The 24,113-nt window shown below is 48.7% G+C and overlaps 1 long non-coding RNA gene across 1 annotated transcript in view; it reads right to left on the bottom strand.

Moving 5' to 3' along the window:
* The window catches only part of LOC132239055 (uncharacterized), a 149,607-nt gene that overhangs the window by 9,052 nt on the left and 116,442 nt on the right, over positions 1-24,113 (bottom strand). The window contains exon 3 of the long non-coding RNA XR_009453968.1: positions 16,332-16,431. This is a non-coding gene — a long non-coding RNA (uncharacterized LOC132239055). The remainder of the gene's footprint in view (positions 1-16,331; positions 16,432-24,113) is intronic.

Genomic DNA, 24,113 nt, shown 5'->3' with positions numbered 1-24,113 from the left:
AATCTCTTAACCTCTCAAAGCCTCAGGGTCCTTATTGATATTCTGAAGTAATGGATGCTCCTAGGCTGGTTAGAAATGTCGTCTGTGGTACACAGGCACAGATCTCCATTTCACAGAGGAAGAAACTGAGGCCCAGAGACGTTAAGTCACTTTCCCGCTTTACAACAGCTAGTAAGCAGCAGAGCTGGAATTCAGACCCAGGCCCCAAACCTAGAGACTTAACTTATTCATTTATTACTTCATTCAAAACATTTATTGAGCACCTCTGTGTTCCAGATGCTGGGTCTATGCAGTGACTAAATAGGCAAACATCTCCACATTCATGGCACCTTCCCTGGCGGTCACACTGCCCCTCTAAAAGGGGTGACACAGATGAGAGGGACAGTAGGTCTGCAGTGACCCAGGTCAGCCCAGGACACACACATCAGCTTCAGAAAAAGGAGAGCAAGACTCACTGGCCAACACTAGCCCCACCCACAGGCAGAGATTGAGTCTGATCAGAACCACTTCTTGCCTGCTGGGAAGGTCAGCGTCAAGTTCTTCAGCACCCGTGGCTGGGCTGGGCCGGGACAGAGAAGGAGAGACACCCTGGAAATGGCAGGTCACAACTCTGTTCTCCCGCCACCTGGAGCCCCCTCCCCGACCGGTCCTCAGCCAAGCGCAGAGGCAATCCCTCAAGTTTACGATGCGCTGTGTGTAGGTTGAAGACCTACCATCACCCGTAATGAGTTGTTGTTTTTATTTTCCATTTATAGAGGAACCTGAGTTACTACCTGTGGTCACCGAGGCCATTAAACTGCTCCAGGAACTGAGATTTACATATCGGCCACGTGACCTGCGACAAGCATCAAGGGGGGAAAAGACCTTTACAGTCTAATTAGAGCTGGTGATTGATACACAGGGACAGCAGAGAGCAACCCTCACACAATCAGAATGGCCTCACCACCAGGTACTCCCTGGCGATAACCACGGTGCAGCTCAGGCCAGAATGAAGGACCAGGAGGTTAGGAAAGGGATCCCCCTGGACTGACCTGGAAGAGCTGGGAAGTGACTGGGGAGGAAGCGAGTATGGGAGTCCCTTCACTCCTCCAATTAATGTAGTAATTAAGCCTATTGCCTGAACAAAGGTTGCCGACAACCAGTTAATAACATGCTGCAGCTTCCCCAGCTTTCATCCCAAAATCTCAAAACACGTTATAAATAATTAAATACTGTTATTTAGTGATTTGTGTAATCAAAGAACTTTACAACCATCACTTTTTTCTCTTTGAGTGCACACAGATCAGCACCATGATCTCAGAGGAGGAAACTGAGGCACAGAGCGAGGCCAGGTGCACTGGCTTAGATCATCTGACAGATCTTGGTGCCCACTGTACTCCTTCCATCCCCACAGACTCAAGGACCAGCCCTCAGCCGGACCCCACACCCAGGCACAATTATGTGACTGGCCCCTGCTGGAATCACCCTCATTCCCTCTGGGGCAGGCAGAAGGATCCAGCTCGACAAACCAGCCACCTCCTGTCCAGGCCTCAGGCTTAACCCCCTTTTAGCCTTTGACCCTCCGCCTTGAACACAGTTGTAAAGTGTGCCCCTTTTTCATGTGGTTTAGTAGAGGAACAGGTTTTGATCATTATAAGCAAAGTACATGTTTCCACCAAGTCTCCATAAGCCAGTGCCTTTGGCATGGATGCTGCCTCCTGAAAGCTATCATTTTCTATTTCCTATGACTAACGTACACCAGGAGCTAATTCACACGTGTGCAGGACCTTTTATCGAAAGAGATGTTTCACCATCGTCTACTGACAGAGCTGTAGCACCCAAGTCAAGATCCACTCAGGCCAAGTGCTGTGGGAAGCCGAGAGCATTCCACTTACACATTCATGAGCATAAACCATCACCATCATAACCCCTCTCCCCTGCACTGTCCAAGGCACAGGGTGGGTATGAGTAATTAAGGCTTCCATGGTTGGCCTTGGACTGACCTCTGCCAGCTTGTAGGTATTATAGATCAATTTTTGGATGACTTATCTATCTCTTCCATCAGCCTGATCTCCTCATCTCAGGATCTTTCCTAAAATTCCTTAATACTCTGAACAATGCTAGGTGGTAGATATGATTATACCCATTTTACAGATGTGGAAACTGAGGTTCAGGATTTACCTAAAGCCAAATGGATAGTCAAGGCCTTAATTGTGATGAGGTTCAGCTTCTTTGGCCCTAGGTTTCATGCTCTTCTCACAATCCCCCAAATAGTACACCATCCAGTTCATCTGAACTCATAGTCAGAATAACCATGTCATTCAAACTCCCAAATTCATTTCTGCCCCAGTGCTCTGGGGGATCAAGGTTACATCCATAAGGTACAGAGCATAAAGGAGAATTGGCAAATGCCCATCTTAGACATCCAAACCAGAATATTTGTGGGTGAAAAAGAATTCTTATCATCATCATAATTGCCAACACAAATAAAGTGAAGTAGGTCATGCCAGATTTCTTCATGGCTTTAAAGACAATTAGCTGTATCTGCCCAGAACTGAAATTATAGCAGATCTTATCTATACTAATAAAAAGGTAATATGCTAATTAGACCGGGTCAACAGGCCATCTTCCAGATGTCTGACTTCTTTCCAGACAAAGCCATGGTGGTGGGGGCCGAGGCAGAGGCAGTTAGGGGTGATCAGGCCGGCAGGGGAGGGCAGTTGGGGGTGAGATCAGGCTGGCAGGGGAGAGCAGTTAGGGGCGATCAGGCAGGCAGAGACAGTTAGGGGCGATCAGGCAGACAGGCAGTCAGGTGAGCAGTTAGGAGACAGTGGTCCCAGATTGCGAGAGGTATGTCCGACTGACAATTTAAACCAGCAGTCATACATCCCCCAAGGGGTCCCTGATTGGAGAGGGTGCAGGTTGGTCTGGTCTGAGGGAACTCCCCCCGCCCCCCCGCACAAATTTTGTGCACTAGTGTTGTCTATAAGGAGGAAGCAACTGTGATCTCTGTCTCATTTTTTTAAATACTTCATCTTTTTTAAAAAATATATTTTATTGATTTTTTTACAGAGAGGAAGGGAGAGGGATAGAGAGTTAGAAACATCTATGAGAGAGAAACATCAATCAGCTGCCTCCTGCACACTCCCTACTGGGGATGTGCCCACAACCTAGGTACATGCCCTTGACCGGAATCGAACCTGGGACCTTTCTGTCCGCAGGCTGAGCCAAACCGGTTAGGGCTGTGCCTCATTTTTATCCATCAAAAATGTATTGGATACCAGGGATGTGCCAAGCCCTATGCTGAGACAGTCCCCACCCTTGGGAAGTTCCCAGTCCATAGAAGCCACAGCATGCAGCTCCCAGGCACTGGGGTAGGTGGAGGAAAGCAGGGAGATCATGCAAATTCAGTCATTACTGCAATGGGGTTGAAACTAGCTACTGACTCTACTGATCAGGGAATCAGGCCACCAAGCACAATAAAGGGGACTGTAAGGTGTGACCCTTCTGGGGTGACCACCATTAAAATCTTCCTAAAATATCTAGCCATCTTCATAGATGGGAGACTGACCATGACACTGGCCTGATGCCCCTGCCTTTTTGACCTCACACTCTGCTCCCTGTCAGAGCGGCACGTTAGCCTCTTGTCGTCGTCCCCAAGATGATGGAGGACCCGATTCCCATCACAGGGACACATGATTGGGTGCCCCACCAAAGAAGGGGGCATTCCTCACTTAGAGCAGTCTAACAGCATCCTACCTGGGGTCTTGGGGACTCGGGCACAGGTCATTCTGAGGCCAGATTGGCTGACAGCCAAGTGTCACCTCCTATTAACACTCCTCCTGGGTATCTGGGAGCTCACCGACCTCAAGATGAATCAATTCATTTATTTTTTTAATCTACAAAAATATGACCCCCCCCCCACAATATTGGCAACAGCATTCGATGCCCATATCCAAGAGCCGTGGTGCTGGTGCACTGGAGACTCTGCTTGACCATTGGTCCCAGAAGGCATGAGGGTCTCCTGCGAATGAGGATCCTTGCAGCCACCCCCAAGGTTCCAGGAAGCCGCAGCTAGGCACACCAATGAGCGCCGCGCCATCGGATGCTCAGACCCCCCACAACCTCCCAGACAATCGCTTTGACACCAAGTAATTCCCTGAATTTTGAGCCATTGAGACACTGGGGAAATAGAGTTGAGAAGAAGCAGGCAATAGAGGCAGTTGCCTAGCTCCTTCTAGTAGGAAAAGCACCTGCTGCCAGACCCTTGTTAATCAGTCAGACACTTGGGTTGGCAGTTCACGATTGGCCACCATCACTCTACCTCAGTGGCAACTGCGAGGATCAGAATTCAACATCTAATTTTATTGCAGGAATGCATTGGTATAGACAGAAGAGTAAGTGGAGTAATTAAGGACTGTCAGCCCTGCTAGCTATTAGCTGAGCCTTGAGAAAGACTATAAGTCCCCAAATAAGTCAATTCTTGACAGCAATCATGAGTGTCAGTAATGGATGAGACCCTGTTCTGGGCCTGGAAGCAGACAAGGCCAACACTCTCCCTCACCTTGAGGGGCTCACATCAGGCAGGAGGAGAATGCAGCCACATTAGCAGATCATCCAAGTAAAGGGGCATGAACAATGCAGTGAGCCGAGGACTATGGAGGCACAGCAGAGAGGGCTGCCATTTCTATCTACGAAATCCGAAAGGCTTTAAGGGGGTGGGGAGGTTTGAGGTGGGATTTGAAGGATCAGTCCACTTGCATTTGGATAAATAAGAAGAGACCCTTCAAAAAGGCAGCATAATGTCATGCTCAAAGCCAAGGACTGTGGTGTCAGATGTTGTGGGGATGTAGGTTGGGCCAGTTACTACCTTGGTGACCAGGAGATTAATCTCTCTGTGTCTCAGTTTCCCCACCTGCAAAACACAGTGGTCCTGGCTATTCAATTACACAATGTATGGAAAAGCACTTGACACAGTGCCTGGGAACTGGCAGGGGTCCAAGAAAGCTCAGCTGTTATCCTTCTGTGCAGAAAAAAAGTGCGAATGAGATGAACAAGTCCGCGTGGCTTGGGGCTTTGGTATAAAATGAGGGGTGGTGGCTGCCCAGCTTAGGATTTTGGTATTTATGCCATAATCAGTGAGAAGAGCCAAGTGGCTTCTGACCTGGAGTATGCCACACTGGGTTGGACTGGACACCATGGGCTTGTATGCAGGGACCCAGCAGGGCAGGACTGGGGGAGCATTGGTCTTAGGGCTTGTAAATGAAGATGGAGAGAAGGGGGGCGATTCTGAATATAATAGGAGGTGGCGCCAACTGGTTTTGGTGACTGTGCTAATCAGGTTTATGTGTGAACCTGGCTAGGCTACAGTCCCCAGTTATTGAATCTAACGCTAATCTAGCAGTTGCTGTGAAGTCATTTTGTAGGTGTGATTGCAGTTCATAATCAGTTGACTTTAGGTAGGGAAACTGTCCTGTATAATCTGGGTGGTCCTGGTTCAGTCAGGTGAGTCGGGTTTCCCTATAGAAGAAGTTCTGCTTGTGGACAGAGCTCCAGCTCACGCCTGCCTGAGAGTTCCAGCCTGCCCTGTGGATTTCAGACTTGCCAAGCCAGCCCCCACCATCACATCATCCAGTTCCTTACAATCAATCGTAATGCCTATCTTCCATTAGTTCTGTTTCTCTGGTTGAACCCTGACTTATGCAGTAACTGATTAAAAGTCAGGGGGAGAGAAACCACATCAGTCCTAGAGAGTACTCACAAAGCCTGGACACACGGTTCCTGCCTCATCCTTGTGCCAAAGTCCATAAAAGTCTCCCTTTGATGCGGCTGCCTTCTCTGGACAAGGCGACATTCCTGCCTCAGTTGGCAACTCTATAGAGCAGATCGCGGAAGTCCAGACTTATCAATTCTGACACGTGGATGGCGCTTCTGGGGTGAAATTTTTCTTTTGTTTTGTTTTGTTCCTAATATATATAGTTTTATACGATTTCTTTTATGTTTGGCTGGCTCTTTGATCTCCCCAGGAAAAACTCCCCCCGCCCACTCCAGCGTTGCTTTTAATCTACCGAAATCGCCAACCACAGCTGTGGCCCAGGAAGGGTTCTGCAGAGGGACAGGCTGAGCAGAGTGAGCTAGCGTGGCCGCAGGGAGATAACTGGGGACAGCAAGGGGTTTCCCGGAGGCCCCTGTAACGTTGGGAGCTCCTCCTAGGCCTCCTCCTGTTCCAGAACGTGTGGGTAACAAATGGGCAGGGTTGATACAGACTGATCACACACTGTACCGGGCTTGTCTCAGATGCCAGATACTTTAATCCTGTAGCAGCCTGGCCAGGAGGCTCAGAGGGTATCTGAGGTTGGACAAAGTTTCCTTTTACTCTGATTCAAATTCAAACTTAAAGAAAAGTTGCAATGTAGTGTAAGAAGCTCCTACCCTCCTCTCCAGGCTTGCCAATTGTTACACTTTGATCTATTTGCTTTATTCTCTCTTTCTCTTTCTCTCTCTGTCTCTCTGTGTCATGAATCATTGGAAAGTAAGTTGCATCTTACATATTTCAGTGTTTATGTCCTAAGACCAAGGACATTATTTTACAGGCTCATGGTACAATTACCAAAAGTCATGAAATTTAACAGTTACAATACTGCACAGTCCATATTCAAATTGTGTCAATTGTCTCAATAATGTCTTTTAGAGCGACTTATCATTCCCAGTTCAGGATCCCATCCCGGGTCACACATTGCATTTAATAACCATGTCTCTTCAGTCTCCTTGGAGTGGAATCGTCTTCTCAGTCTTCGTCTTTCCTGACGTTGACATTGCTGAAGAGTATGAGCCAGGCATTTTGTACAGTAGCCATCAAGATGGGTTTGTCTGAGACAAAGATGGTTGGAAGTGTTTCCAGGAAGAGGTGGTGGATGGTGATAAGCAGGGCCAGGAAGGGAAGGAAGTCAGCAGAGGTGCCCTATGAGGCAAAGACCCTCAGGGCGCGAGTCTGACTCGGTCCCACAGGGAAGCTCTGCAGGTGTGTGAGTCACCCCTCCGAGGGGAACAAGCTGCAGAAAACGTACCCCTGCACCCAGAAGTCAGATTCAGCTAAGGGAGGGGTTCCTGCAGCCAGAGGGCACACGTGCTGGCTGTTGGCTGGTGTGGACAAAAGTAGTAAAAAAGGGATCTGGAGGCAAAAAGCCGGTGCACTGCGAGTATGCTCCAAAGAGTTTTATTTCTCAAGAATCACACAGCTGAGAAGGGACAGAGCTACAATTCCAGCAAGCTCGGTGCCCTTGACCCATGCTCCATCACCCCCCTGGAGAATTAAAATCCACCAGAACCTTGGATAATCCCATGGCCCAGGGACAATGTGCCAGGCATCACTATTGTGCTGGAGAAATGGGGTATTTTTAAAAATTTAACGCAGTCACATTGTCTCTGCATTTTGACTTGTATGTGGTTGTTGTTGTTTTTATTCTCTTGCCTTTTTCCATGATTCCAAACGTTGTGTGAGGAGTTCATATTTGTGTGATAACTAATAAGAGAAATGATCACGGTGCAGAGCACTCATGTGTCCCCAGGGTACTCCGGTGGCTGGAGAGCACAGTGTCTGTGAACTTGGGCTCTGGTGCCTGACAACCTGGGTCCAAGCCCTAACTATGCCAGCCACTAACTATGCCACCTCTCAGAACATCTGCTCAGCATCTGTAAGGGATAACAAGAGTGCCAACCCAGAAGGTTGGTTGAATAAGATGAGACAAGGTTTATAAAGCTCTTAGCATAGTGCCCAACACATGATGAGTCTTCTGTAAATGTCAACTGTTTTGTTAGCACCTGGATTGACCCACAGAGTGTGACAAGTCTGACCTGCTCTCGTCTGATTCACCTATGTCTCCACCCCCTCTCAATGGCCATTCAGCAGGGACCTGCCTGACACATAGTGGTGCTATGAAGGGGGTTGGTAGAACAGTGAAAATATCTAACCATGGGTCAGCTGAGACAAAATTGGGGTCATGGGTATATAACCCAGAAGACAAAGCACTAAGGATAGGAGAAGCGGGCTGTCACCCCTGAGACGCCACCTCTGACTCAGCCTTCATTCTCTTGACAAAAAGTCTGCCTGGACATTCAAGATCATGTGTAAAAATCACAAAACCCCATGCAGTTCATCCTTCCACATACACTCCCCTGCTTGAGGCCCCTCAGTGGCTTCCCATTGTCTTGGGACGAAAAAGAAATTCCATAAAGACTCATCTTCCTCTCCAATGTCATTTGCTGCCACCTCCTCCTGTAGTCACCACCCCACACATTCTCCTATGGATTGCTCCTCCAGAGCTACTTGCCTTTTCCCAAACACACCCTGCAGGTTCACCCTTAGCACAGTTTCCTCTTTCTGTAAGAGGCTTCCCTAGGGTAGTAGGTAGATTCTAAGACAGTTCCAAATGATCCCACCTTCTGATATTCTTGGCTTTGGGAAACTCTTCCCTATGTATGTAAACTGGGCCTAGTAACTTGCTTCTCCTGATAAAAGTGATGGGTGGTCACTTCTGAGACTCGGTTACAAAAGGGCTCTGCTTCTGTCTTGTTCATCCTTTCTTGCTTGCTTGTTCTGATGGAAGGAACTGGCCAACAACCAGGGAAGAACTGAGTTCCCCAGTCCAGCAGTCCTTGAGGAATTGAATCCTGCCAACACACACATGAGTGAACTTGGAAGGGCATCCTCCCCGATTTGAGCCTTCAGATGAAACCTAAGAACCAGCCAATACCCTGATTATAGTCTTTGTAAGAGACCCTGAGCCAGAGAACTCAGCTAATCCATGTCCTGATTCCTGTGAAATAGTAAGTATTCAGATTTTAAGACTCTAAGTTTGGGGGTAATTTGTTACACAGCCAAAGATAACTAATATATATACCTTTCAACTTGGCAAAGTCATATTCACTTACTCAAGTATTATCTGTCCTAGGAGGTTTCCTGTCCTTGACCTTGACCTTGGAGCCCCCATCGTGGCTCCAAGCACACTGCCCTATAACTTCCTGGCAATTTGTTGGCCTCTTCCTCTGGAAGGTGAGTCCTTCGGAGCCACAGACTGTGTCTCATTCACATCTGTAACCCCAAACGAAAACCCAGTGCCTGACACCCAATCAACACTAATAAAAGAGAAAAATGGTAATTGGCGTACGAGCTACCCTTCTCATTGGCTAATCAGGGCTATATGCAAATTAACTGCTAACTAAGATTGGCAGTTAACTGCCAACAAGATGGCGGTTAATTTGCATATGTAGGCACAATGCAGGGAGGCGAAAGGGAAAGCAGGAAGAAGCTCCCTGCCACTGACAGTGATCGGAAACCCAGGGGGGAGCTAAGAGCTGGGGGGCAGGGCAAAGGCGGCCCGCCTTTGCCCTGCCCCCCTGCCATGATCGGAGAATCAGGTGCCTTTTCCGCCCTGGCCAGTGATAGCAGGAAGTAGGGGGGTGGAGCCAGCAATGGGAGCTGGGCACGGTCGAAGCTGGCAGTCCCAGGAGCTAGGGGTCCCTTGCCTGGGCCTAAAGCAAAGCCCACGATCGTCAGGCCTGGGCAAGGGGCCGATCCTGCGATTGGAGGGTGATGGGGGTCAACGCCTGAGGGATCCCAGTATGTGAGAGGGGGCAGGCTGGGCTGAGGGACACTCCCCCCCCCCCACACACACACACCCAGTGCACGAATTTCGTGCACCGGGCCCCTAGTAGTAATAATAATAATAATAATAATACCTAAAATTTATTGAACATTTACTTTTACGCCAAGCTACTTTGGCTTTACAAACTTGCTCTCACTGAAGCCTCCAACTAAGTGTCATTAAGTCCATTTTGTTGGTAAAAACTGAGGTTTGAAAAGGTTGCCCAAGGAGCTAAGGCATGGCAGAGCTGGAACATGAACCCAGGCCATGTGGCTTCAGAGTTCCAGCTCTGTGTAGTTAGCACTTGTTGACTGATGGGCCAACTGAAGGTCTGCTGTGTGGCCATCGGATTGACATGACCACAGACCCACTATGACTGGCCATTCATGTGTCAGCCACACAGAGGAGTGAGAGCCCCACAGACTTTTAGGGATCAGTTTGGAGAAGCAAAGTCAAGACTGCAAATAGCTGGGTTGGAATTTCCTGGAAGGCCTGGGCCAGAAGCCAAGACTGTACCCAGGGAGCAAAGTTGAGTGACCAGTTTCGAGGCCAACCAACCCTTGGTGAGCTGCCCAAGGGACAGTGTCCCTTAACTAGGTAAGGCCACAGAAGGCCACTGGATTTTTGGGGTCTCATAAGTATTTATTCACCCAATCAATTCCACTGATATTGGTTGAACACATCCTGTGTGCCAGATAATGTCTAGGATGGGGGATATAGCATTAAATGCATCGGGGAAAAGTCTTTGTCCTTGTGGAGTTCATATTCTAGTGGTAATGGGGAGACGGCAGACAATTAAAATGAGTACATATCCTGCAAAATAGAAGGTTTTAGGTGCCATGCAGAAGCAAAGCAAGAAAGGTGAGAGGCTTGGGAGGAGAGAGGTGGATGCATTTAGTGGGAGGGTTAACTGATTTGGAAAATAGGAAGAGCTTGTGACTCCCACTGTGAGAAGAGGGGAAAGTCTTAATTTGTCCTAGTATTATTTCAGCTTTAAGGGGAGTCCCCTATCTTTAGTACCGGGATTCAGTGAATCAAGTTCATGGATATTAACCTGGGTTAGTTCCAGTGGCAAACAGGTTTCCAAGCAATCTGGGGGGTTCTGGTGGGATCTGGGCAGCCATACAAATCCAAGGAGGCCTTCTCTGTGGGTACAAAGACCATGGATTACAGAAGTTCCACCTAAGTCAGCAGACACAAGCCAACCATGGGGACACGATGGCAGAGCCAGACCCCAGGCTCTCATCTCATCAGGCATGAGGTGTGCTGGCCCAGGGAGCAGAAGCAGAAGCTGAGACATGAACATGGACACACAGGCAGAGGTTAGGAACATCAAGGGCACCCCATGGCCTCACTGGGTGCAACACAGGTGACTCTGGACTCCCTGCAGGCTCTGCTGAGACCTCTAACAGCTGCTGCCCTGGTCAGGACAGATATGGGGGCAAGTAAGGCTGAGTCTGCAGTCAGAGTTGCCGTCAAGCTCCCAAATTCTAACCACATTCTGTGACAAGCATCATCAGAGGCTCATAGACTGCTACTAGGCATCATGGCCAAGTCTAGAATCTAACGACACCCTTCTCCAGATTGGATCCCTTCAACTGTCTGACCAACCCCACTGAACTCCACTTTGACCTTCCCATGTATGACACCAGAGGCCCCCACAGGATGCCAGGCTTGTCTCTGAAGCACATGGTGGCTTTTCCCTCTGCTGTCCCTTCCTTGTCCCCACCAGTCTCCTGGGCTGACTTCTAAGTGCCAGCCGCTGTACTCAGAGGTCCTCAGGATCTACATTACGCATTTTCTATTACCCAGTTTACGGATGAGAACACTGGAGTTCCAAGTACACTACTGAAGGAAGCATGCCCCCAGGATCCCAGCCCAGATCCACGTGATTCCAACCTGTGCTCCCTCCATGAGGCCGTGCAGCCTCCGGCCCACGTTCCTCGTCTGTAAAATGGGTTCAGTCATGCCTACCCCCTGCAGTTGCCATGAGACTCCAAGGAGAATCTCTAAAGCCCTCAGCACAGGACCTGGGACACAGAGTAAATACTAGCCAGTGGGAATAACAGAAATGGCATCATTCTTCATCAGCCCTCCTGAGGAATGTTGCTCATTACCTTGAGGGAAAAAAAGGGGGGTCAGGAAAGAAATGGGGATCTTCGGGGGGTCCTCCGGTCCTTCTCTCCAAGCAGGAAGCTGCTCTCCTGCTGGGCACTCCTAGCTCTATGAGGCAGATGCTCATTGGTGATAACCAGGGCCATACATAAGCATCAGGTCAAGAATTGAAAGTTGGCCTGTACAGCCCTGCTATTAAACTCCTGTGGGTGAGCCGGGTTAACGGTGGGGCCTCGTGTGCTAAGCCATTAATCTCCACATGCAATGCAAGAGCCATGCAACTTATTTCAGCCCTAATCTCCCGTGAGTTACAGCCTCCTCTGTGATTCATAAAACAAATCAATCACACCTCCCAGGCTCTCATCTATTTATTACTGCTTTTTAAATGCTCGGAGAGGGAGAACCTGCAGGGTGTTATTCATCCCTTCCCCACTCTGCCGACCTCCCCATGCTGCAAGAAAATGGGTGCTATGCTCCTCCTCGGGTCACAGACCAAGGTTAGTGGAATTCTCAGGCTGACAAGGAGCTCATGATTTTGCATCCCTAGTTTCTGGAAGGAGATGTGCTACCACTCACCATAAGGGCTGGGAGAACAGGCCCGGTCATCATAGACTTAAGTATGGAAGGCTTATCAGTGTGGCAGATTGAAAGGCCAGCATAAAAATTTCTTACGCTCCTCCCATCGAAGGTAGGGCCTGTGCTTCCTCTCCCCGAATCTGGGTGGACTTATTACTGTTTTGATCAATACACTTAAGTCAATATAATGCTATGTGGCTTCCAAGGCTTGTCATAATGGACCAGGCAGTTTCCATCTCATTCTCTGTAACCCTGGGCCACCATGTAAGGAATCATACCAGAGGGGAAGCATGCAGGCCCAGCTGAGTCCAGCCTCCAGCCAGACCTGCCAAGGCACCAGGTCATGAATGAAGCCAATCGTGGAATCGAACTCTCCAGTTCCCTGCCATTCAATCACCTCCAGCCATTTGAACCTTCCCAGTTGAGATCTCAGACATCAGGGTGCAGAGTCTAGCCATTCTCCCTGTGCCCTCCCTGAATTCCCAACCCACAGACTCCCTAATCATAAGAAAATGGCTGTTTCCTATACCACTAAGTTTAGGATGTTTTGTTACACAGCAGTAGAAACTGTAACAGTCAGCAAGGAAGCACAGCAGTAACTGAACAGAAGGAAAACACAACGTGCCCTCTCTCGACATGCATATGTTAGTATTTCCATCAGTTCTTATCAAAATCCTACAAGATGGGTGCTAATGTCACCCCTTTACAGAAGAGGAAATGGTGGTTCTGAAAGGCAAAGCCACATCACAAAGCCAGTATCTACTCAGGAAATTGATTCCAAAATCTGTGCTTGTGCCTCTGCCTCCATGGTCTACTAACCAGCATTACCTGAGTCATCTGAGTAATTCAACTATTTTGCCTCTATTTTTCCAAGGAGTTCAGATGTTTGGCTTTAATTGCCTAAGTATTTCAGCTATTTTGCCTGACTTTCTTGGTATTTTAGCAATTGTTATCTGTTGAAATTTGCCCATTGGTGGTAGGTGTAGGTAGACCATGAGGTCCGTAGCTTCCTGACCACAAGTTCAGGCACTAGACAGGGGTGGACACCCCAAAGCAGGCTTGCAAACTTAGGGCCTCAGGGCTGGGCTGGCTGCAGGAAGGGGCAGGTTTATACAGTCCGCTCTACCAGCCATGCCCATTGGACACTGTCCAAAGAAGCAAGCAGAGTACAGTCTGGACCTTCCACGTAGCCCCATGAGCCCTGGAGAGCACAGCTCCTACCATCTCCCTTCCAATCATGTTGGCTCCTGAACCCAAGCAATGGTCTACTGGGTTCCATTTCCCAGTCTTCCCACAGGGAAGTCTCTCAAACACAGGTCTTTGCAAAACCGAAGTCCAGCCTCTTGGCCCCGCAGTGTACAACCCTTACAAGCAGAGGCCCTAGCAGGGAACATTGGCTTGACGTTCATTCAGAGGGGAAGGAATGTGTGGGAAGGCGAGATGAAGATGGCACTAACTCCAGCTGCTGAGCAATACCACCAGCCCATTTTAGACTGCCACTCCCGGTTCCAGTCACAAGAGTCTTTTAAAAATAAATGAATGGGATCACATCCCCGTCTCAACACCGCCCACACACTCCCCTGATTAAAATCCTCTAATAGTACTCTCTCACATTTGGGGGGGGGGGGAGGGTAGGAGGGGACGAGGGGGGATCCAAACTCTTTACTCTAGCTGAGCTTCCCAAACTTGAGCATACATCAGAGTCACCCTCGAGTTTCTGACTCAGCAGATCCAGGGTGAAGCTCTGCACTCGCCTTTTCCCAATCTAACTCTCGCTCACCGTACCCAAGCAGCAAAGAGCCCCGTTAGGATCTAAAACCCACTAGACTGCTTTTTGCTTTCATAGCCTTATCCCTCTGCCTGCCTTTGCTCTCCCCAGTCCTGGACCCTTTCTCATCCTCCAGGGTTCACCTGAGTGCCATCTCCTAAAACAGCCCTCCCATCCCCACCCTCTAGGATGCTCTGACCTTGCGGTCTTCTGACACTCTTGCCATCTCTGCTCCTTAGCACATCTAACATGCAGTGGGACTTGTTGGCTCTGTTTATTTTTGGGGGTATCTCGGTGTGCCTGGTCAGAGTTTTCTATCTCCACTTCTAGATTAAGGCTCCTTCTGACCACACTGTGTCATAACCACCACTGTAAACCCAAGACACAGCTCAGTGCCTGTCACATAGGAGGTGCTCAGAAAATGTGTGTTAAATAGGCACGTGCCTTGTTTCACTCTCATGACACCCTGTGAGAAAGGGATTAGAAGCCCATTTTACAGATGAGGAAACAGGTCCAAGGAGGGGAAGTCATATGTGCAAGGTCAAACAGCTAGGTATTAAAACCCAACTCTGTGGACCCCAAAGTCTTAGCCAACACTCTCTGCACATCATTGTGTGAGAGTAGAGGGACAGGACCACGGAGGGGAAATGATCTGGAAGCAGCAGGAAGATCAGCTGGCATGGACCCCACCTCCCCCTGGAAGTCAGGAAGCTGCTGCCCTGGAGCACTGTGGGGTGGTTGCAGTTATGCCCTTAGGTGTGAAAGCAGTTCCACCCCCACCACAACCCCATCAGACTCTCCTCCTCTGGCCTCTCATTGGTCTGGGCAGCAGGTGGAGCAGGTGAGGGACACTGGGAAGAGGCAAGGTTCAGGGCAAAGGCTGATGCAGGACATGAAGGGGGGAGGGGCGGGGCTCAGGGAGCCTGGGAACAGAGACACCAGAGAACATCGCCACCCACTAAATCTCTTTCCAAACGCCGAGGCTCCACGGTCAAAGGTCTTAACTCTGGGGCATGGATTTCACTGCCCGGTTGTGCAATGACCACCCTGCGGTTGCTGCTCCAGAGGGCTGTGGTCCAGGGTCAGGCCCCCTTTGAGACTGCAACCCAGCCCAGTGCTATGGCTGTGTGGTGTCTGGGAAGCAGTCATGAAATTATAGGTAGTCACCTGGAGAGCCTGAAGGAGGGAACCTCCTGCCAGTCACCCCTATAGGGCAGAGCAAGGGAGGGAGGGAAAGGAGCGTGGCCTTGGGCTCTGCACATGTACGGAGGTATCTATGTGCAAGTGCACACTCACAAAATGGGAGGAGGAGAGAGGGAGATGGAACAAATATTGCACCTAGTTAAGGTCTGAGTAGCAAAAATGACAAAACTGAAGCTGTTTTCAGGCACATCATGAGAAGGTAAGGTTCTTTGGTAAAGACAATAATGCTGGAAAAAATAGAAGACAGCAGGAAAAAAGGAGGACCAAATATAAGATGGATTGATTCCATAAAAAAAGCCATAGTCATGAGTCTACAGGAGCTGAGCAGGGCTGGGGACAGGACATTGTGAACACTATTCATTCATAGGGTCGCCAGGAGTTCAAACCTACTCAATGGCACGTAACACACGATTCTAACCATCATCACAAAGGAGCAAAGACCAATCCAAACCTATCATGTATCAGTCCATTGATGTTCACTGAACATTACCATGTGCCAAGCACTATTTTGGGTGCTGGGATCACAGTGGGAAATGGCACCGACCTGAGGCCCTGGCTTCATGAAGTTTATGGTGCAGTGGGAAACAGGTGATAAATGTGTGGACTGATGAGTGTAGTCAGTGGATAAGGAGAAGGAGCAGAGGGTCCCTCTAGTTTGGGCCATTGGGCTGGCCTCCCTGAGAAAGCGAGATTTACAAGGACCATTGAAAGATGGGATGGCGTGGACATGAACTAGGACAGCGGCAGGGATGCCGGATAGAAGGACCGAAGGTTTTCTTCTGTTGGAGAACAGAGAACAAGAGAGAACAGGAACTGGTCTGAGGTAGAGCCAAGACAAATTAGAAAGAGTCTCAAAGAAATAAAAGTAGTAATTATTACTCTAAAGCACACACTCAACTAGTTTAACAGAATGTTGCCTTAATTATATCTTAATGAATAGATAAAAACAGTTTGTAATTAGTTCTGTAATTGGTTATGTGAAAAGAGATGGTTCTTAGAGGTCTAAAGCATGTTGCCCCATAGACAATTTATGAAAAAGAAGATACCTTTTCAACTGCTGAGGTATGTGGTCCTGTCACATTCTGGAGGCTTGTATTCATCTTTTCTTCGTGGGTTCTGCAAAGGTAAACTTCATCCTAGTCATCCCTGGATGGCAAACAAAATTAAAAATTTTACTTTTGCTCTGATGTGAGTGACCCTACATATAGCAGACAGACACAGAACAGGGTTCCAATTCCACCTCTGACCCTCACAAGCTCTGCGACCTTGGGCAATTTCTTCACTTCTCTAAGACTCCATCTTTAAAATAGGGATGGTAATGGCACCCACTACACAGAGTTGTTATGGAAAGTGAGCAAGTTCACACAAAGTACACAGCACAGTGCTTGGCACACAGGAAACATTCAATGCATGATGATGGCTATGTGGACCCATATCTCTTATGCTAATTTGCTATTGCCAGTCTAACATCGTGGTTGGCAAACCGCAGCTCACGAGCCACATGCGGCTCTTTGGCCCCCGGAGTGTGGCTCTTCCACAAAATACCACGTGCGGGCGCACACGTACAGTACGATTGAAACTTTGTGGCCCATGCGCAGAAGTCAGTATTTTGTGGAAGAGCCACACTCAAGGGGCCAAAGAGCCACATGTGGCTCGCGAGCCGCGGTTTGCCGAGCCGCAGTTTGCCGACCACTGGAACATATTACTAATGGACTTATGGCTTAAACAATAGATACTGATGATCTCATAGTTCTGTGGGTTAGAAGTTTGGCACAGTCTCACAGAAATAGAGTCGAGGTGTCTACAAAGCTGTGTTCCTTTCTAGGGGCTTAAAGAGAATCTGTGTCCTTGCTTTTTCCAGCTTCGGCTCTCACATTCTTTGATTCATGAACCTTCCATCTTCAAAGCCAGCAATAGTTTCCTGTCTTTGGCCATTCTTCCCTAATCATGCCTACTACTGCTTAGTCAGAAGAGGTTCTCCAGTTTTAAGGATTTGTAGTTACACTGGGCCACAGTTCAGGATCATTTCCCCATCTCAAATGTGTGACTCTTTTGGGGTGTCTGCTTTTCTGAAGGAAGGAACCACACTTTCAAAAATCAAAGAAACACTAAGGAAGAGATTGACATTTGCAAAACAATTCTCAAGAAGCACTGGGACTCATCAGAGTCTAGGATGGGAACCAGACCCCAAAGATAATCTACCACCTGCCCCTCCAGGTGGGAAGGGAAGCTATGCTCTCCCAGCAGGACACTCTTGAGGCCCGTCTGAAGGACTGGGCTTGCTAAAACACCTTTCTGAGTGTAAGGAAGATCCCCTCCCAGCCACACCCGTGGACATTCCTCCCTGTGTTCTAGTAGCCCTACAAAGATGAACTATGAAGAAACCACCCTTTCCCCAATGTCCCTACAGCCCCCAAACAGCAGCCCCAGAAAGCTTCAGTATCGCTCCAGGGCAACCAAGGACTGGAGTCCACAGATACACCTTCATCCTCAAGGACCTCAAATATCACCTCACTGTGGGCCTGCTAAGACCTCAGAAGCCCTGTCCGAATCAAGCGCCCGCCCCCTTGCACTGGTCCAGGTCCACACTGTCTAATCCTCTCTCCATGTGGCTGTCCAGCACTTGAAATGTGCTGGTCCAAACTGAGATGTGCTTAATGGGTGGGGAAAAAAAACTAAGACATCTCATTAATGATTTTTATATTGATTAAATGTTGAAATTTTTCAGATAATTAGGTTAAATAGAAGCTATTATTAAAATTAATTTCATCTGTTTCTTTTTTTAATATAGCTACTATAAAATTTAAAATTGCACACATGACTTGCATTATATTTCTATTGTGTACTCAATCCAGTATTCTGCCCTGGGAAGCAGGACTTTTAGTTTTAAAAACAGGACAATCAAGCCTCGCCAGTGTGGCTCAGTAGTTGAGCATCGACCCATGAACCAGGAAGTCACAGTTCAATTCCCGGTCAGGGCACATGCCCAGGTTGTGGGCTCAATCCCCAATAGGGGGTGGGCAGGAGGCCGCCGATAGATGATTCTCTCTCATCATTGATGTTTCTATCTCTCCCTCTCCCTTCCTCTCTGAAATCAATAAAAACGTATTTAAAAACAAAAACAAAAATACAGGCCAGTCCCAGGCAAACCAGAATGAAGTGAAAATCCTGGCCCCAGGTGTGCATGCCAGACCTGCTTCTCAGAGCCCTGGGGCAGGCCGACCTTCCCACCCGACCCACCAAGCCCCGAGATGTCTGAAGATGTGCAGGGCCTCGTGGATCATAGCCTCCTCTGAGCCGAGGGAAAAGCAAAGTCTCCAGCCACACCCACTGAGGCAGCAGAAAGAAGAGAAATGGGGGAAGCCCTTTGGCTGTGCTTGGGGATCAGCCTTCTCTGAGCCGTCGTGTATGATTGATCAGCACGCTTCCCTGCACTTCCTGAGGGTGAGGGCAGGGTGGGGAGTTGGCCTGGCTCACTGCCCAGGCCACAGGTCTGCCCATGGGACGGGGACCTGCCCGCTCCCTCTCCTTCAGCTGGGTCGTCAGCCCCAGGCTGTGCCCCCAGAGAGTGGGGGTGGAGGTGGGGGTTTCCTTCACCAAGGAAGGTACTTTTGCCTGGAGTTCTGCTCACAATCAGCCATTACTAGCCTTATAATCATCAATCTCTCCTAGTCTCCTTTCAACACTTGCCAGTGTCTTCAATACTAAGTCACCTGGGGAAGGGAGAAAACAGAAACCCACATGCCTTTCTGCTTCCCTGTGGATTTGGAGACTATCTAAGCTGGTATCCAAGTGAGGAGAACAAGTAGAGTTTTGTTTATTCATTCATTCATCCATCCGAATATTCACTGTGCACCTACTATGTGCCAGGCACTGAGAAGGATGCAGGAAATACAAGTAGGGGAAACAAATGATAAAGGAGTCATTACAAAAAAATTTAATGTGATGAGAGTTATGAATGGAGAAGACCTGAGTGCTCTGAGAACATGTATCCAGGATCGATCCCAGGCTGGGCAATCCTGGATGACTTCCCTGAGGAAGTGACCTTTATGCCGATACCAAAAATGAGCAAAGAGTTCATTTAATGCTTAACTCTGTGTCCTGGACCCTCAAACATGGGAACTCCGTGAACAGAGGCTCCCAAAGGTCCCCACACAACAGTTCCGGGTACACATAGTAAGTACTCATGACTAATGCACTCAGCCCTCAAAGAGGAAATAAGCTGTTCACAGTCAGAACTGATTCTAAAACCTACGTGAGGGACCCAGGGGCCCGGGCATGGCTGAATAGAAAGTGGCCTCAGGACAAAGCACAGAGCATAGAATCAGACTTTGGGCTCTAGAATCCAACCAATCTGAATTTGAATTTCAGGATCACCACTCCCTAGTCTTACATCATATTTCTGAGTCTCAGTTTCCTCATCTGTAAAATGGGGTAAAACAGCACCTATCTTATGAAGTTGTGAGACTTGTAATAGCTACACACAGACAGAGCTTAGCGAGGTATACATAGTAAGTACTCGATAGAAAGTGAGATTTCTTTGCTGTAAATTAGTAGTACTGCAGTGACAAAAAAAGATGCAGTGCTGTGGGAACTGACTACCTCCTATCATTTATCTTATAGTCGCAATTATTTTGAAAAAAAACTCTAAAACGGGCAAAATGCCACATTGTGTTTCAAGGAAGAAATACTGGAACTGAGCCTCGAAGGGTGGATGTTAGACGTGCAGAGACTGAGGAGAGGTTTCCAGGTAGAGGAGTGTGAAGTAAAGGCATGAAGACGGGGATGGGTGGGGCGCGTCGGGAACAGCCCAGAGCGCCGAGGGGCTGTGAGATGGCAGAGCACCAGGCTCCAGGGCTGGGCAGGGTGGAGTGGGAGGACCTACAAGGCCATGCTAAGAGTTTTGACTTCATCCGACCATGACCAGACTGCGGAAGATTTGGGAGCTGGTGGGTGACTTGTTGGGGTTGGTGTAGGCAGAATGGAGGTTGCCTGGGAAAGAAAAAGACAAGGCAAAGGCCCTAGAGCAGTGGTTCTCCACCTCGGCTGCACATTAGAATCACCTGGGAATCTCTTTAAACTCCTGATTTCTGGGCCTCATCCTCCGGAAATTCTCTCTCTTTGTTACTAATGTTGTGGCCCCACCCCATAACAAAGAAACAGAATTTCCAGAGGACGAGGCCCAGAAATCAGGATTTTAAAAAGATTCCCAGGTGATTCTAATGTGCAGCCAAAGTTGAGAACCACTCCCCTAGGAGGAGGCTGATACAAGCATCTAGCTTTCAAGTTTTATATAAAGGACCACCCCACACACCCCAACACCAGCTCACCCTGAGCTATTTCTTAGCCTCGTGCCTTGGCACACACTATTACCTCTGCCTGGAATTCCAACAAAATTAATTGCATCATTCACTCATTCAACAACTATTTATTAAGCACGTACTGAATGGCAAGCCCATAATCCCCACTCTCATGAAATTGATGGCTTAGTGTAAGAGTTGGCGAACATTTTCTGTAAAGGGCTGGAGAGTAAATATTTTAGGTTTTGCAGGTCAAAGGGTCTCTGGGCAAATTCTTGACTCTGCTCTATTATAAAGCAAAATCATCCATAGACACTATGTAAATGAATGAGCCAGGTTGTGTTTCAACAAAACTTTATTTATATAAATAGACATTGAGCCAGACTTGGCCCAAGAGCTGGTTGACTCCATTAGAAACATCATGCGAGCCACAAAGATGAGCCATTACACGTTAAATAGGATACGTAATAGAAAATGTTCTCATAGGCACATTTTAAAAAGTAAAAAGAAGTGGGTGAAATTACTTTTTTTGTTGTTGTTAATCCTCATCCGAGGATACTTTTTCCATTGATTTTTAGAAAGAGTAGAAGGGAAGGGGGGGGGGAGAGAGAGAGAGAGAGAGAGAGAAACATCAATATGAGAGAGATACGTCGATTGGTTGCCTCCTCCATGCACCCGACCAGGGCTAGGAATCACACTCGCAACCCTTTGGTGCATGAGCCAACGTTCTAACCCAGCCGTGGGCAAACTACGGCCCGCGGGCCGGATCCGGCCCGTTTGAAATGAATAAAACTATTGGAAAAAAAGACCGTACCCTTTTATGTAATGATGTTTACTTTGAACTTATATTAGTTCACACAAACACTCCATCCACGCTTTTGTTCCGGCCCTCCAGGCCAGTTTAAGAACCCATTGTGGCCCTCGAGTCAAAAAGTTTGCCCACCCCTGTAACCACTGAACAACACTAGTCAGGGCCAATCTTGGTCTCTTTTAAGCCCAAAGTACCAAGTGTCTTCAGCCTCCAGATTCCTACCAGCTCAACTATGTGGAGATTCAGGGACTCTGAGTTTGGTGGATGGAGTCATCAGTTTAGACTGTCTTTGCTAAAAAGCACTTTGAAAATAGAGTCATCTTGGAAAGATCAGGGCAAGACCTGTGGCTACTTCCACCACTCACCCCTCCTGGGGTCTTGGAGGACGCCTGTCTGCTCTTGGGGGTTTGGGAGGATATAAGGCAGGGAAGGAATAAGAAAACCACCCTCCTCCACTCCCTGGGGAAGGTGTGCCCACCCTCCCTCCCCCACAGTCATACACACATGAGTGCAGGCACGAGTGCACACACACACACACACACACACACACACACACACACACAGGAGCCAGGTTGCTCCCATCCCTATGCTAGGCCAGATGTGACAGCTATGCTCTCCAGCCCATTAGGGAGTGGGACGTGGGAACAGAAATAGACTCCACCTGAGTCAGAGGATGAGTCAGAACATCCTGGGGAGCTTCAGAAGGGAGCAGCAGGAGGGGCTGAGGTAGGAAAGGGAGCCAGGCCCCCAGGGGAGAGGGAGGGAGAACGGGCTGCTTTCTTGGGCATGAAGCCAGGGAAGAACGTCCTGGAAGGAATGGGGTCCCCTGCCTTGGCCTGCACTGGGGAAGGGAGGGGGTGCAAAGTGGAGGGGCATCAAAAGAAGAAAGTGCCTTTTGAGGGGCCAAGCTGGGAAGGATTCACATGGGGTATATGGATGCAACTCTGTGCACACCAGACACCTACAGCCCCTCAGTGAAGACTCAGTCCCAGACACACTCGCTGCTGTGGAAGAATGTCCTAAAGCTCAGCCTGCTAATTGAGCAGGATGCCACGGATATCCCATGCTGAACTGGGTAAACTGAGGAAGAGGAAGTGCTGGGTGTCCTGTTTGAGCCAGGCTGGGCCAACGGGGTGGGGCTAGCTCCCTTTGGCAGGGCCCTACAGAGTCTGTGCAGCCCAGATTAATTCAGGTATGTGGTCGGGGCTGGGGACTGGTCATACTGCTACCTGGGGCCTCTCAGAGAGCTCGCCAAGCCATCAGATCCAGGCAGCAGACTTTGGCAGATCCTGGTGGGAGGACAGGAGACAGGGGCCAGCAGGTGAGGACACCAAGGAGGGGTGAGCACTGGGCGTCTGGACAGACTCAAGGCTCTGGAGTGTCCCCACATCATGACACTGGGTTGGACTTCCCTCCTGCCCGACACAGTCTGACTTCAGCACAGGGACTAGCCAGTCCCTAAGTAGGACTGATTCCCAGACCTGGGGCCCCATGCCCCAGCATGGCTAGCGAGAGGCCAGGAGCAGAAGCTGCCCATGCCGTGCTCCCTGTGGTCGCATCACCCCCATATAACTCCTCATCTTAGTTTGGGCTCCCGAAAGCAGATCCCAAGACAAGGACTTTGGTGTATGTAGTTGACTTGGGAGGTGATCCCAGGAAGCAGGAAGAATGGGAAGAGGGAAAGGCTATTGAAGAGGACACTCCTGAGATCACTGCAGCAGGCCATGGGGCCTCTGAGAGGTGTGCAGAAGACCTCCCAGAATTTCCCCTCTGAAAAACGGGAGGCGGGAGCTTTATCCACACTCATCCTTCCCTTTGGTGGAAAGTGGTCCCCAAAAGAGTTCATTTCCTGCCACCTGCCCCCTGTAGTTCTGGGAAAAGCCCTGGAAGTGGGAACCAGGAATCTGAGTGGACACCACCTGCCATGCCCTCGTACGGCTTCCTGCCCTCCAAATGACATGCAAACTCCCTCCATGGCTGCATCCAAGCTCCCCTTCCTCCCCTCTCCTCACTCACCAGCCATATTGGTCTCCTCTCCATTCCTAGAAACAGCCTCGCCTCAAGCCTTGCCCTAGCTCATCCTTCAACAGAAACTCCATGTCCCTAGTCACATAGTCAACTCCTTCTGGTCCTTCAGGTCTCAGCACAAGCATCCCCCTGAGAGAGATCTCCTCTGACCACCCTGCCTGCAGTCCAACTCCCCTGCCATGCTTGCTCACATCCCAGAGGTGTGCTGCTAAATGCTTACAGCCGCCAGTCAAAGAAAACCAAAGCCCCAACTTGTTGTGTTGGCCAGTTTTCCTGGTATAAAGGCCCCACCAGGGTCAATGTCAAACTAACAGTGAGGTCACTGAATGTGGAGTTGGGAAGAGAAGCAATAATGTATCGTCATAGAGGATTTCCATGGATACAACAGAAGTAAATAATTCCAAGGGCATGAGTAATAGTAAAGTAATTAAGAAGTGACGCATTTGGTTCTTATTTTACTTTTAACATAAATTATTTAGTTGTAAATTTAGATAATTCAACTTTTCATAATGGCCATGTTTAACAACCAGCTCACAAAACTCCTGAAAACTTAACAGTTGGCTTTCATGGCCTAATAGGCATTAGATCTAAAACTACTTGATATACCATGTTCTTTCCCTCCAGTCACCCTTTAAGATGTGTGATTATTTTCCTCTTGGCTTTACTCTATTGAGGCTAGCCCTCTAGAA

This window comes from Myotis daubentonii, chromosome 8 (assembly GCF_963259705.1).
Source record: "Myotis daubentonii chromosome 8, mMyoDau2.1, whole genome shotgun sequence".
NCBI classification, from domain to species: Eukaryota; Metazoa; Chordata; class Mammalia; order Chiroptera; family Vespertilionidae; genus Myotis; species Myotis daubentonii.
This window is presented reverse-complemented; position numbering and strand designations above follow the sequence as displayed.